Source organism: Falco biarmicus, chromosome W (assembly GCF_023638135.1).
Source record: "Falco biarmicus isolate bFalBia1 chromosome W, bFalBia1.pri, whole genome shotgun sequence".
NCBI lineage: Eukaryota > Metazoa > Chordata > Aves > Falconiformes > Falconidae > Falco > Falco biarmicus.
Genome location: NC_079310.1, coordinates 10,142,098 through 10,157,595, shown reverse-complemented (window position 1 = coordinate 10,157,595; position 15,498 = coordinate 10,142,098). Strand labels below are relative to the sequence as shown.

General features: G+C 44.9%; 1 protein-coding gene and 1 long non-coding RNA gene across 5 annotated transcripts in view; both read right to left on the bottom strand.

Moving 5' to 3' along the window:
- Positions 1–15,498, bottom strand: part of LOC130141938 (transportin-1-like) — a 77,954-nt gene that overhangs the window by 48,256 nt on the left and 14,200 nt on the right. The window lies entirely within an intron of this gene.
- Positions 11,479–14,135, bottom strand: LOC130141954 (uncharacterized). The gene is made up of 3 exons (XR_008819230.1): positions 13,415–14,135; positions 12,485–12,767; positions 11,479–11,749 (listed from the first exon to the last, which is right to left on the bottom strand). It is a non-coding gene; the product is annotated as an uncharacterized LOC130141954 (long non-coding RNA).

Below are 15,498 nucleotides of genomic sequence, written 5' to 3'. Positions count from 1 at the left end.
TGCTGATATATGATGGAAAGTGGCTTAGTGAGCTCTTCCACCAGCTCCCTCAGAACCCTTGGGTATATCCCATCTGGCCTCAGAGACTTGTGTGTGTCTGAGTGGTATAGCAGGTCACTAACCATGTCCCCTTGGATTATGGGGGCTTCATTCTGCTCCCCGTCCCTGTCTGTACCAGCTCAGGGGGCTGGGTACCTTGAGAACAGCTGTTCTTGCTATTAAAGACTGAGGCAAAAGTGGCATTAGTACCTCAGCCTTTATCACTATGTTTCCCCCTACATGCAATAAAGGGTGGAGATTCTTCTTCATTCTCCTTTAGTTGTTAATGCATTTATAGAAACATTTTTTATTTTCTTTTACAGCAGTAGCCAGGTTAAGTTCTAGTTGGGCGTTGGCCCTTCTAATTTTCTCCCTGCATATCCTCACATCATCCTTGCAGTCCTCTCAAGTTGCCTGCCCCTTCTTCCAAAGGTCATAAACTCTCCTTTTTTCCCTGAGTTCCAGCCAAAGCTCTCTGTTCAGCCAGGCTGATCTTCCCTACCAACCTATCTTTCGGCACATAGGGACAGCCTGCTCCCGTGCCTTTAAGATTTCCTACTTGAGGAATGTCCAGCCTTCCTGGATGACTTTGCCCTTCAGGATTGCCTCCCAAGGAATTCTGTCAACTAGGCCCCTAAACAGGCCAAAGTCTGCCCTCTGGAAGTCCAAGGGAACAGTTCTGCTGACTCCCCCTCCTTACTTCTCCAAGAATTGAAAACTATAATTTCATGATCTCTGTGCCCAAGATGGCCTCTAACTATCACATCACCCACCAGTCCTTCCCTTGTTGGCTGCCTCACCAGCTGTGGCAGGAAGGTCTCTTCCACACACTCCAGGAACCTCCTAAACTGTTTCCTCTCTGCTGTATTGTATTTCCAAGTCATCTGGTAAGTTGAAATCCCCCGTGAGAACAAGGGCTAGCAATCGTGAGACTTCTCCCAGATGCTTGTAGAATATTTCATCTGTGTCTTCATCCTGGTTGGGTGGTCTGTAACAGACTCCCACCATGATATCTGCCTTGTTGGCCATTCTCCTGATTCATACCCATAAACACTCAACCCTTTCATCACCATCATCAAGCTCTAGGCAGTGAAAACACTCCCTCACATACAGGGCTACCCCACCACCTCTCCTTCCTTGTGTATCCCTTCTGAAGCGTTTGTAGCCATCCATTGCAGCACTGCAGTTGTGTGAGTCATCCCGTTAGGTTTACAGCATTGGTGGATGAGGGAAGAGTAAGTGATGTCATCTACCTGGACTTGTGCAAAGCATTTGACACCATCCCGCATGACATCCTTGTCTCTAAAATGGAGAGACATGGTATTGCTGGATGGACCACTCAGTGGATAAGGAATTGGCTGGATGGTCGCACTCAAAGAGTTGCAGTCAATGACTCAATGTCCAAGTAGAGACCAGTGATGAGGTGCATTCCTCAGGGGTCAGTATTGGGACTGGTGCTGTTCAACACCTTTGTTGGCAACATGGATAGTGGATTTGAGTGCACCCTGAGTAAATTTGATGACTGCACTAACCTGTGTGGTGCTTCGACACACTGGAAGGAAGGGATGCCATCCTGAAAGACCTTGGTAGGCTTGAGAGGTGGGCCCATGCAAACCTCAAAGTTTAACAAGGCAAAGTGCAAGGTCCTGCACATTGTTCAGAGCAATCCCAAGCACAAATACAGGCAGGGCAGAGAATGGATTGAGAACAGCCCTGAGGAGAAAGACTTGGGGCTACTGGTAGACAAGCAGCTCAACATGAGCCAGTAATGTGCACTTGCAGCCCAGAAAGCCAACTACATCCTGGGCTGCATCACCTCTCCTATGAAGACAGGCTGAGAGAGTTGGGGTTGTTCGGCCTGGAGAAGAGAAGGCTCTGGGGAGACCTTCTAGCAGCCTTCCCATACCTAAAGGGGGCCTAGGGGAAAGCTGGAGAGGGACTTTTTACAAGGGAGTGTAGTGAAAGGACAAGGGGGAATAGCTTTAAACTGAAAGGGGGCAGATTTAGATTAGATATTAGGAAGATATTCTTCACTATGAGAGTGGTGAGGCACTGGAACAGGTTGCCCAGAGAAGCTGTGGATGCCCCATCCCTGGAAGTGTTCAAGGTCAGGTTGAATGGGGCTTGGAGCAACCTGGTCTAGTGGAAGGTGTCCCTGCTCATTGCAGGGGGGTTGGAACTAGATGATTTTTAAAGGTCCCTTCCAACCCAAACCAGTCTATGATTCTATAAAAGCCTGATAACCTTAATAATCAAGAGAAAGCTTAAAAACTTCTGTCCTTTCTGTCCACAAGCTACTTGAGAGAAACCATATTTCAAGACTCACCCCCAATGTGACTTTGCTTACAGCAAACAGCACCTTTGAAGAACCTAAACCAATATGATTAAGTACATGAAGGCACTAGGGTACTAAACAGGTACTACAGTCAAGAACCTTTTCATTGCATGTGCTCTTTTTCAATGCTTTCATTTTATAGGCTTCAGGGATAGGGAAAGAGATAATGGAGGTTGCGTACTCCACTCATTCTGGATGCTCAGAATAAGGAGTTTCAATAAAGTATTCCCGAAGCATTGAATCACTTAACACAATCCACTGAATAATGTCAAAGTTTTTTTGAAGACTCTTAAATGAAGAAATAAAAGTCTGTCACTTCTCACATATGGTATGTATGCTATAGAACGACTTAAAAGAAGCATTTTCCTTAAATCTGCAGTACAATATCTATACAGAAGCATGGAATGGAATAATTAGCCATTGGGGGGGGATATAAAATGGAATTTTTAGTGGTGTGATTTGACAAAATTCATTATCTCATAACTTGGTTTCCCTTAAGATATTTATGCACCTCAATTACTTTATGTATTGATTACTAAAACTCAGTTGGGCTTAATTTCTTTTTGTAATTCTTAATGTATTTGAATTTAAGGGGTAAAAAATGTTTTAAGTAGGACACTACATATGTTATGTGGCATTTTAAACAGTAAGGGTACGTTAATCTGACTTGACTTTTGAATTGTAACCTGATCAGATTCACTCCTTGGCAGTTGTTTTAGTCTATTTAATAATGACATCACGTGGGATGATGGTATTGGGGGGTGGGGTAGGGTGTGATAGTAGGGAGGTATTTTAGTTAAACAGTTAAAGCTGCTGGATCACTTTTCAGAATTAATCCTGCTTATCAAAAATACCTTCCTGAAACTGGAAGATGGTTAAATCAACACCTGACCTCACACAATGGTCCTTTTCTTGCTCAGCTTCAAAGATCTTTCAACACCAACACACCAAGAAAGTTCATAATGGAACAGACTCATGAAAACTGCTGTCCAGATCAAAATTAAATTCCAACACTCATCAGAAAACATTCACATCAAACCCACAAGACTGCTTTGGATCCCAGTAATAGTTTATAAAAAGCCATTTCAAATTCTGCTTGTAGAGCTAGATGAATTGTTAGTGTCATTATTACCAGAAAATAAACCAGAAAAATCTGTGGTGGTGACTTGGGGGAGGATGGGGACAGGACCTTCCTCTACGGTAATATTTTACGTCAAAGTAAGGTACTCTGAATGACAAAGTCATTGTATGAACAAGATCAGAGTTGCAGAGACACTGCTCTACCTTCAACTTGTTTTAAAAATCCAAAGCATTTTGGAAATAAACTTAAAAGATCATCCTTAAAGCTAATGACAAAGGCAGTACTCAAGCAATGTTCTCAATACCAGCTCATCCACCTTCAGACTAAAAGTTTATCTCAAGGATTCTGATCCTTGAGTGTGACAGCCTCACATCAGACTGTCCTGGTTTCGGCTGGGATGGAATTAATTTTCTTCTTAGTAGCTAGTACAGTGCTGTGTTTTGGCTATGATGTGAGAACAATGTTGATAACCACACTGATGGTTTTAGTTGTTGCTGGGTAATATTTATACTAAGTCAAAGACTTTGTGGTTTCTTGGGCCTTGCCAGCCAGAGGGCTGGAGGGGCACAAGAGACTGGGAAGGGACACAGCCAGGTCAGCTGACCTGAACCAGCCAAAGAGGTATTCCATACCATGGGATGTCATGCTTGGTATATAAACTTGGGGGGTTAGCTGGGGGGGATCGTTGCTCAGGGCCTGGCTGGGCATCGGTCAGCAGGTGGTGAGCAGTTGTACTGTGCATCACTTGGTATTTTTCCTTTTTCCCTTTTCCCTTGGATTTTACCCTTTTTTCCAACCTTTCCATCCTAATTGTTATTATTATTATTGTTGTTCTTACCTCTTTATTCTGTTTAAATGGTTAAATTGTTCTTATCTCAACCCTTGAGTTTTACATTCCTTTCTGATTCTCCTCCCCACTCCTCCGGGTGGGGGGGAATGAGCAAGTGGCCGCGTGGTGCTTGGTTGCTGGCTGGGGAGACAGTGTATTTTTGGCACCCAACGTGGGGCCTCGAAGGGTTGAGATAACGACAGGTCTAATCAGACTGTGTTAGATTAAATTGTTTGCGGTATTCATTGTATTAAATTAATAGTAATTGGCTACAATGCTGTCTTATCTGTTTTTGAATTTGCTGCCCATGATCTCAATGTTGAATTGTCTTGTTTATTTACAGTATGCGCTCCCTTTTGTGTTGTTTGTTTATATTGGGACCTGGGGTAAAGTTATTTTAGTGTTGTACTATATAGTATTAATCTATAATATGATGGTTATGAAACTAATCTGGTCTGTGCACTCGGTGTTGTCGCCTCTGTGTATCTGGTGGCACCTGCAGGGGAATGCCAACAATGGCACCTTTGGTTTTGTTTTCCCAGAGAGTCAGCCTGTGGGTGGGGTCTACACCTCCCCCTTCCCCTCAGGGCTAATTAATGAAACAATTAGGATTTTAGGAGGCTGTGAGTATATTTGGTCCGATGGCAGCTCCATAGTGTCAGTTCTGAGCCTAGCAATAGGAATACTGAATTCTGTCTTCATGTCCTGGATATGGTGGAATTTTAAACAACAAACTGTAACTACTGCTCCAGCCCCTGCGGCACCTGCTGCAGCTGCTCCACCTGCCGGTCCACTCTCAGCAGCCGATCCAGCTCCTGTGGCAGGCGCTGTGGCCGCTGCAGCCCCTGCTCCAGCTCCTACGGCCCCTGCTCCAGACCCTGCTGCTTCAGCCCCCCCAGCCGGCGTCTGCAGCTACTCAAACCCCTGTGGCAGGCATTCCAGCTACTTTCGCCTTTGAAACGAGTGATGGAGTGATGCAAAAGACCGCCCCTGTAGATAAAAGGAAATGGAAATCGAAAGCAGCTCGTTTAGTAAGGGAAGATGAAGGAGCAGGCCCATCATGTGAACAAGATGAAGAAAGTGAACAAGAGGTAACCTCTCAATCCCTATCTCTGAATGAACTGTGGGATATGCGGAAAGATAATGCCTGTCAAACAGGTGACCACATTATCACCTGGTTGCTTCAATGCTGGGATAATGGGGCTCATAGTATAGATTTGGAGGGTAGGGAAGCCAAGCAACTGGGATCACTTGCTAGAGAAAGGGGCATTGATAAGGCAATTGGAAAAGGAGCACAAATAATCAGTCTCTGGAAGTGACTTCTGTTAAGTGTGAAGGAAAGGAGGATATTACATGTCGTACAACCAAGTGGACTGCAATAGAGAAGGGTATTCAGTACTTGAGGAATTAGCTGTGAAATAGATGATCTATTATAACCTGAACGATCCACAGTCACCCATAGGTCCTGATCAAGTCCCATGCACACAGCCGATGTGGCAGAAATTGATACAGAGCACACCGTCAGCATATGCCAACTCATTGGCACTAATGGGTTGGTCAGACACTGCACCACCAACAGTGGATGATCAGCTCCGAAACTATGAAGATAGTGTCTCTACCTCCCTCATCTCAGCTGTAGAGAAACTGGTCCACCAGCTTAACAAGGATAGGTCTGACTCCACCAAAACAGACTCGCACCTCAGCTATCAACTGTAGACATCCTTCTGTTTGGAGCGGAGAATATAGAAAATACACACCACAAGGTACCCTGTGGTTTTATCTGCAAGACCATGGCGAGGACATGAGGAGGTGGGACAGAAAACCTACCTCATTTCTGGAGGCACAAGTGCGTGAACTACAAAGAAAAACAATCACAAATAAGGAGTCTTCCAGGAAAGTTGCTGCTCTGCTCTCCAAAGGACAATTTTCCAGTCAGAATGATAGGGCTGACTTTACTCTTGATCCTGTGAAAAGGAATTCTAACCCATTCTGGCAAGACGTGAGTGAAACTACTCCACGCTACATCCATTTTGCACCGCTAGCCATCCTAGTGCAGAGTCCCTAGACCAGGATTAGAGGAACCCTGCCTCCAGACGGATGGAAGACAGGGATAACCGAGTTTATTGGACTGTGTGGATCCGATGGCCTGGCACATCAGACCCACAGGAATATAAAGCTTTAATAGATACAGGTGCACAGTGTACTTTAATGCAATCAAGCTATGAAGGGGCAGAGCCAATCAGTATTTCTTGAGTGACAGGGAGATCGCAACACCTGATTGTATTGGAGGCTGAAATAAGCTTGACTGGGAATGAGCGGCAAAAACATCCCATTGTGACTGGCCCAGAAGCTCCATGTGTCCTTGGCGTAGACTATCTTAGGAGAGGGTATTTCAAGGATCCGAAAGGGTATCGGTGGGCTTTTGGTATATCTACTCTGGAAACAGAGGAAATTAAGCAGCTGTCTACCTTGCCTGGCCTTTCAGAAGACCCATTTGTGGTGGGGTTACAGAAAGTTGAGGAACAGCAGGTGCCGATCACTACTACCATGGTGCAACAGCGGCAATACCGCACCAACCAAGACTCCCTGATTCCCATCCAGGAGCTGATTCGCCAACTAGAGAGCCAAGGAGTGATCAGCAGAACCCATTCACCCTTTAATAGTCCCATATGGTGAGTGTGAAAATCTAATGGAGAATGGAGACTAACAAGTGGACTACCATGGTCTGAATGAAGTCACGCCGCCATTGAGTGCTGCCATACCAGACATGCTAGAACTTCAATATGAACTGGAATCAAAGGCAGCCAAGTGGTATGCCACTATTGGTATTGCAAATGCATTTTTCTCAATCCCTTTGGCTGCAGAGTGCAGGCCACAGTTTGCCTTCACTTGGAGAGGTGTCCAATACACCTGGAATTGACTGCCCCAGGGGTGGAAACACAGCCCTACCATCTGCCATGGACTGATCCAGGCTGCACTAGAACAGGGTGGAGCTCCAGAACATCTGCAATACATTGATGACATGATCATATGGGGCGATACAGCAGAAGTTTTTGAGAAAGGGGAGAAAATCATCCAAATCCTTCTGAAAGCCGACTTTGCCATAAAACAGAGTAAAGTCAAGGGACCCGCACAGGAGATCCACTTTTTGAGAATAAAATGGCAAGATGGACGTCGTGAAATCCCAGTGGATGTCATCAACAAAATAGCAGCTATGTCTCCACCAACTAATGAGAAAGTAACTCAGGCTTTCTTAGGTGTCATCAGTTTTTGGAGAATACACATTACAAATTACAGTATGATTGTAAGCCCTCTTTATCTTGTGACTCAAAAGAAGAATGATTTTAAATGGGGTCCTGAGCAATGACAAGCCTTTGAACAAATTAAATGAGAGATAGTTCAAGCAGTAGGTCTTGGGCCAGTTCGGACTGGGCAAGATGTAAAGAATGTGCTCTACACTTCAGCTGGGGAGAATGGCCCAACCTGGAACCTCTGGCAGAAAGTACCAAGGGAAACTCAAGAACGACCTTTGGGTTTTTGGAGTTGGGCATATAAAGGATCTGAGGTCTGCTATACTCCAACTGAAAAAGAGATATTGGCAGCTTATGAAGGAGTTTGAGTCGCTTCAGAAGTGATTGGTACTGAAGCGCAGCTCCTCTTGGCGTCCCAGTTACCAGTGCTGGGCTGGATATTTAAAGGCAGGATTTCTTCTACACATCATGCAACTGATGCTATATGAAGTGCATTGCACTGATTACACAATGAGCTCAGATAGGAAATTCCAATCATCCAGGAATTTTGGAAATTATTATAGATTGGCGAGAAGGTGAAGATTTTGTGATGTCATCACAGGAAGAGGTGACATGTGCTGAAGAAGCCCCATTGTATAATGAACTGCCAGAACATGAGAAGCAATATGCCTTGTTTACTGATGGGTCTTGTCGTATTGTAGGAAAGCATCGGAGGTGGAAGGCAGCTGTATGGAGTCCCCTATGACAAGTCACAGAAACTGCTGAAGGAGAAGGTGAATTTGCCAGTTTGCAGAAGTGAAAGCTATCCAGCTGGCTTTAGATGTTGCTGAACGAGAAAAGTGGCCAATACTTTACCTCTATACTGACTCATGGATGGTGGCAAATGCCCTGTGGGGGTTGTTACAGCAATGGAAGCAAAGTAATTGACAATGCAGAGGTAAACCCATCTGGGCTGCTGCATTATGGCGAGATATCGCTGCTCGGTTGGAGAACTTGGTTGTAAAGGTACATCATATAGATGTTCATGTACCCAAGAGTCGGGCCACTGAAGAACATTTAAACAACCAGCAGCAGGTAGCTAAAGCAGCCAAGACTGAAGTGGCTCAAGTAGATTTGGATTGGCAACATAAAGTTGAATTATTTATAGCTCAATGGGCTCATGACACTTCAGGTCATCAAGGAAGAGATGCAACATACAGATGGGCCCGAGATCAAGGAGTAGACTTAACCATGGACACTATTGCACAGGTAACCCATGAATGTGAAACATGCACTGCAATTAAGCAAGCCAAATGGTTAAAGTCTCTCTGGTATGAAGGACGATGGCTGAAATATAAATATGGTGAGGCTTGGCAAATTGACTATATCACACTCCCACAGATCTGCCAAGGCAAGCGACACGTGCTTACAATGGTGGAAGCAACCACCGGATGGCTGGAAACATATCCTGTGCCCCATGCCACTGCCCAGAACACTCTCCTGGGTCTTGAAAGACAGGTCTTGTGGCGACAAGGCACCCCAGAAAGAACTGAATCAGACAATGGAACTCATTTCTGAAACAGTCTCATAGACACTTGGGCCAAAGAACATGGCATTGAGTGGGTATATTACATTCCCTATCATGCACCAGTCTCTGGGAAAACTGGACGATGTAACGGACTGTTAAAGTCTACACTGAAAGCAATGGGTGGTGGAACTTTCAAACACTGGGATAAACATCTAGCAAAGGCTACCTGGTTGGTTAATACCAGAGGATCTGCTACACAAGCTAGTCCTGCCCAGTCAAAGCTTTTGCATACTGTAGTAGGGGATAAAGTTCCTGTAGTACACCTTAAAAATATGCTTGGGAAAAGAGTCTGGGTCATTCCTGCCTCAGGCAAAGGCAAACCCATTCGTGGGATTGTTTTTACTCAAGGGCCTGGGAGCACTTGGTGGGTAATGCAGGAAGATGGGGAAGTCCGATGTGTGCCTCGAGGGGATTTGTTTTTGGGTGAAAACAGTCAATAAATTAAGTGATGTCAATTCTTACATAATGCTGTATATTGTCTTTGGTGATGATGGCAGAATTTGAACCCACGTCCCGGAGAGACTGGATAATTTTGTGGCATTCATTTCTACCATCTTTAGATTTGAAGATGTGAACCTTATTTTTATTTCAACTGCCACACCAACAAAGACTGACTGGTGAAACCAGATCAGCACAGCTGTAATAGGATTAGAACTGGCTTCAACATGGAACAATTCAACACCTCATACGGTCCTCCTTGCCCAGAAAGATTGTTATAACAGATGGAGCCCAACATCATGGACTAAATGAACTCAATGGATTTTAGAGGGATGCTACATAGACTAAGGGAATGATAATCTGTGTATTTATATAAAGGGCAGGAGAGGCGATGATGATAATGTATTGGAAAATGTAGCATGACATAAATGGTATGGAATAAGGGGTGGATACTGTCTTGGTTTCAGCTGGGATGGTATTAATTTTCTTCTTAGTAGCTAGTACAGTGCTGTGTTTTGGCTATGATGTGAGAACAATGTTGATAACCACACTGATGGTTTTAGTTGTTGCTGGGTAATATTTATACTAAGTCAAAGACTTTGTGGTTTCTTGGGCCTTGCCAGCCAGAGGGCTGGAGGGGCACAAGAGACTGGGAAGGGACACAGCCAGGTCAGCTGACCTGAACCAGCCAAAGAGGTATTCCATACCATGGGATGTCATGCTTGGTATATAAACTTGGGGGGTTAGCTGGGGGGGATCGTTGCTCAGGGCCTGGCTGGGCATCGGTCAGCAGGTGGTGAGCAGTTGTACTGTGCATCACTTGGTATTTTTCCTTTTTCCCTTTTCCCTTGGATTTTACCCTTTTTTCCAACCTTTCCATCCTAATTGTTATTATTATTATTGTTGTTCTTACCTCTTTATTCTGTTTAAATGGTTAAATTGTTCTTATCTCAACCCTTGAGTTTTACATTCCTTTCTGATTCTCCTCCCCATCCCTCTGGGTGGGGAGGGAGTGAGCAAGTGGCTGCGTGGTGCTTGGTTGCCAGCCAGGGTTAAACCATGATAAATCCACTGAGATAACACTCTAGTGAGACCAAAGACTAGAGTTCCCACACTAGGATTGGGTGAAGAATCAGTCACTAACACACGATCTAAGATTGGGATCACAAGGACTTTGTATAGCTGCAACAGGATAGATAAGTATGGCTATTATGGACCAGCAACAAGCTACCAGGAACATCACGTGTTTGTCTCAATATATACTGCCATTAGTTCTTGGCAGCACCAAGAGCAACACTCCTAAAGGACAGAGGAAATAAAAATAAAAAATAAAAAAAGAGGCCAAACTCAAAACTTTACAGAAAGTGTGTGCAAACTAACCATGTCCTCTATCTCTTGCCTAAGAAGGATAAAAGGTAGATCTGAGAAAGGACATATATGTTTTGGCAATAAGGATTGACAGTCTGAATCTTAACTATAATAGATCCTCTCATCAATAGTTCTGGGGTTGGTTTTTTTTCACCACAGAGGCACATTATATATGTCCTATCTTACCTAAAAAGTGGTAAGCTTTGACACCATTTCTGTTCCTGCAATTTTCATATAAAACATCAGCCTAACATGGCCTTCATGTTGGTGAAATAGAATGCCACATTACTTCTGACACCATATGAAGAGAGCTTCTTTCTTTGCTCTCTCAGAGGTGTAAAGAACTCATTCAAGGAAAGGAGACAGGCATAAGCATAGTAGGAATACTCTGTAGAGATTACAAAGTCTCAATTTAGTTTATCTTTAGAGTTCAATAGAGAAATGTTACCAGGAGACAACACAATAGTCTCTGCTGATGCAAGTAGACAGCATCATTTCAATGTATGCTGATACAACCTTGCATCAAGAAAATATTATGTCAAGATTAAGTCATCACACCCAATACTCCGACAAGTTGAATTTCTAAAGACTGAAGAATATACTTGCTGAATGACAATGGCCATCATCTTTTAATCATTTAGCATATATCAGATCCACTTCTCATTCACAAAGTTAAGGATGCTGTGTGAGATACAGCAAGGTGTAATTCCAGGTTAAAAATAATAACAATGAAGTCCCAGGGAATTGACAGAATTATCTGACTGAAGTGAATTTTTGTGGCAAGGTCTTTGGTGGTAGCAGGTGGGCTACAGGGGTGGCTTCTGTGAGAAGACACCAGAAGCTGCCCCCATGTCAGATGCAGCCAGTTGGCATTGGCTCTAACAGACCTACCACTGGCCAAGGCCAAGCCCACCAGCGACGGTGGTAGCGCCTCTGGGATAACATGACAAGAAGGGATAGAAACTGCTACACAACAGCAGCCGCCAAGAGAGAGGAGAGAGAATATGCGAGAGAAACAACTCTGCAGACACCAAGGTCAGGGAAGAAGGAGAGGGAGGAGGTGCTCCAGGTATTGGAGCAGAGATTCCCCTGCAGCCAGTGGTGAAGACCATGGTGAGGTAGGCTGTGCCTCTGCAGCCCATGGAGGTCCATGGTGAAGCAGATACCCACCTGCAGCCTGTGGAGGGCCCCAGGCCGGAGCAGGGGGAAGTGCCCTGAAGGAAGCTGTGACCTTGTGGAGACCCCATGCTGGAGCAGGCTCCTAGCAGGACACGGCCTGTGGAGCGGAGCCCACACTGGAGCAGGTTTGTTGGCTGTAGACGAATTTTTAAAGGACCGAGGACATATGTTACCATTGTCTGGGTTGGACAACCCAGGCCTGTTAGTTGAAGCTGCAGAGCAGCTTTAAATTGTCCTGGGAACAAGCAGTGGGAGAAAGAAAACAAGCTATGCCCAAACAAGTAGCCAGGTGCAGAGCAAGTCCTGGGAACCGGGAAATCAACACACTCTCATCAGCACACTCTGATCAGGCGCCTGCAGCATGCTCACCAATCAGCGACACAGACGCCCCCATGACCAGAAACTTTTATCCAATCACCTGTGTGTAAAGTCATGTGAGTGATCAGTTTAAGTTATAAATATGACCAGTTTGTTTAATTAAAGGGGCACGGCATGTAGTCATATTGGTGTGATTGTCGTGACTTGGCCGACTCTCCACGGGGGACCCTCTTCATCTGGTGCCTAAACAGGGACCCATTTATTCGCTTAAATGTGGTTCGCTTAATGGTGGAAGTCTCCATGCATCGGACCTGAAGGGAAGTTGTCCGATTAGGGAGCTGGAGGTCAGAGGTGGGCGGAACCTGGAAGGCAAAAAGCGGAGTCCAGAGTTCGGTGTAGAGCTGCAGATCGCACCCCTGCCGGTGGTAAGACCGCGACGAATAAAACGCAGCAGGGATCTCCACTGATATTCTCTCTGAGAGAGGGGAGGGCACTAACGAAGACCGCGACGAATAAAACGCAGCAGGGCTCTCCTCTGATACCTTCTCTGAGAGAGGGGGGAGCACTAATGAAGACTGTGACGAAAAAAAAACGCAACCGGGCTCTCCGCTGATACCCTCTCTGTGAGAGGGGAGGGCATTCAGGAAGACCGCAATGGAATTAGACGCGGAAATTAAACTCTTAACTAGTACCCTCTTTAAGAGAGATGAGAGCACTAAAGAAACAGAAGTGGAGGCTTTAGTTCGCTGGGCACAAAAAAAGGAATTGATTCCTGAACCTGCGTTATTGTTTAGTATTACGAAATGAAGAGAAGTGGGAAATCGCCTCTGGGGTACTACGATCGAGGGAGGTAAAGAAGGAAAAGAAGCTAAAGCGTTAGGAGCTACATGGCGGTCTATAATTAACACTCTGGAAACTATGAAGGCGGAAAAAAAAGTAGCGGCAACAGCTATAGAAGCATTGGGAGGAGATGTGGTAGAAAAGCCAATAGAGCAGAAGGGTGATTCACCTAAGCCTTCTCTCTTGGCTATGTTTTTCGGAGTTGGGCATGCTCATCCTATGAAGGGTATGTCAGCCTCTGCGTGTTCAACAGTACAGGAGTTATTATATAAGACAGCGGACAAACCGGAAGTTACTCCTCGGGGGTCTGTTGTAACTGAGCTGAAACCGGAAGAGCCTGTTGAGCCTCCCCAGGAAGGAGGAGCAGCAAGTCATGCTGCACCAATTGGAGCTGTGGGTGGAGCAAGGCCAAAACGGAGGGTGGCTACAGCTCATAGATCAAATCAAGGAGGGCAAAAGCGATGTCCGATGTTGTATCCTCCTCTTCCTGAAACATCATCGGACGAATTTGAGGAGGAAGGCGGGGAGAAGCTTTGTGATAACAATACAGAGAAATCCTTACAGGAGGTAATAGATAAATTAAGAAAACTGGAAAAGCGAGTTAAAATGAACCTGCCTACTACTTCAATACCTGTAATTCCTCCAGTTAGCCCAACTGCCCCTACGATGCTGAACTCGAGAAAAGATCCAATTCTACAGCATTGGTCTGGTGTTATTCGTGATGCTCTTTTGGAGGGTGATTGGCAGATGACTAGCTCGTTAGCTTGTCCAGTAGCGATTAATAACCTTGGTGCACAATGGGAGCCGCATGATTGGAAAATATTGCAACAAGCAAAGCAAACGGTCACTACTCATGGTCTGTGTTCAGAGGCTGCACAACAGATCATACAGTTTATTTTCACAGCAGACATTCTTTCACCTGCTGACTGTGCTGGACTTGCTTCCCTGTTATTGGCTCCTTCTCAATATTTAATGTTTGAGAGGAAGAGACTAGCTGTAGAGGAAGCAAACAGACATCAAGATCCAAATATAGGAGATCTGCTTTATGGTCTACGGGCAGATATGTTAACTGGGCAGGGACTTTACTACGCAGGTTCAATTGCAGTATCCTATACAAATGCATCAACTTGCTCAAACTTTAGCACATTGAGCCCTTTTGTCTGTGCCAGACAAGAAGAAACCTGCTTCCTATACCACTGTTCGTCAGGGGACAACGGAGCCCTATGGACAATTTGTAGACTTCGGATCTGCAGGAACATTTGTTACGCACCCTCTCTTTTGAAGGGGCTAACCCAAGAACAAGGGCGATCTTAGCAACACTACCCCAAGGAAGTCCCGTAGATGAAATGTTGATTAGAGCTACTCGAGCCGAACAAAATAACCAAGCGGCTGCCTTTACTGCTGCGTTGAGGGAGCAAGGGCATATAATTGCAGCAGCTTTAACAAATCATATAGGTGGACATCGAAAAGGGAATGATGGTAAATCAGGATCTGATATTTGTTATTGATGTGGTGAATCTGGACACATGAGGCGTATCTGTTCAAAGACTTTGGTGTCATAAATGTAAATTAGGTTCACATGCTACTGCTGTTTGTAGATATAACAGGTCGGGAAACATGCAGCACAGTACGACAGGTCTACGCGTGAATACACAAGTACAGGCCCCAACAATGCAGATGAGAAATGTGGTTTCTTATACTAGCGCATCCCAGCCACCTGGGGGAGCCTCGGGGTGGACGTGGCAACCACAGTAGATGTAACTTTGAATAATAAAGTGACTTTAATTCCAACTGAAGTAAAAGGACCTTTGTGTAATGTGAATTCTCCAGTTGAAGGACTTTTATTGGGATCATCTTCGACAGGAAGGCAAGGAGTAATTGTTTTACCTGGAGTAATTGATGCAGATTTTACGGGACACATACAAGTTATGGCCTATGCATTACAACCACCTGTTACTATTCCAAAAGGAAGTAAAATTGCTCAAATACTTCCCTATGAAAGCCTTGTTGTGCATCGACAATATTATGAGCAACTCAGACAACAAGGCCAGACATCTAAGATAGGAGAAGACGGTTTTGGATCTACCGGACATGAGGTGTGCTTCACATTAGCTCTTAATCAAAGACCATATCAGAAGATTCAATTGAAGAAAGGCAGTCAGCAAATTAGTCTGGAACCTCTATTAGACTCCGGGGCAGATGTCACCATCATTAATCAACATCTATGGCCCCAGGATTGGGAACTGCAATCTC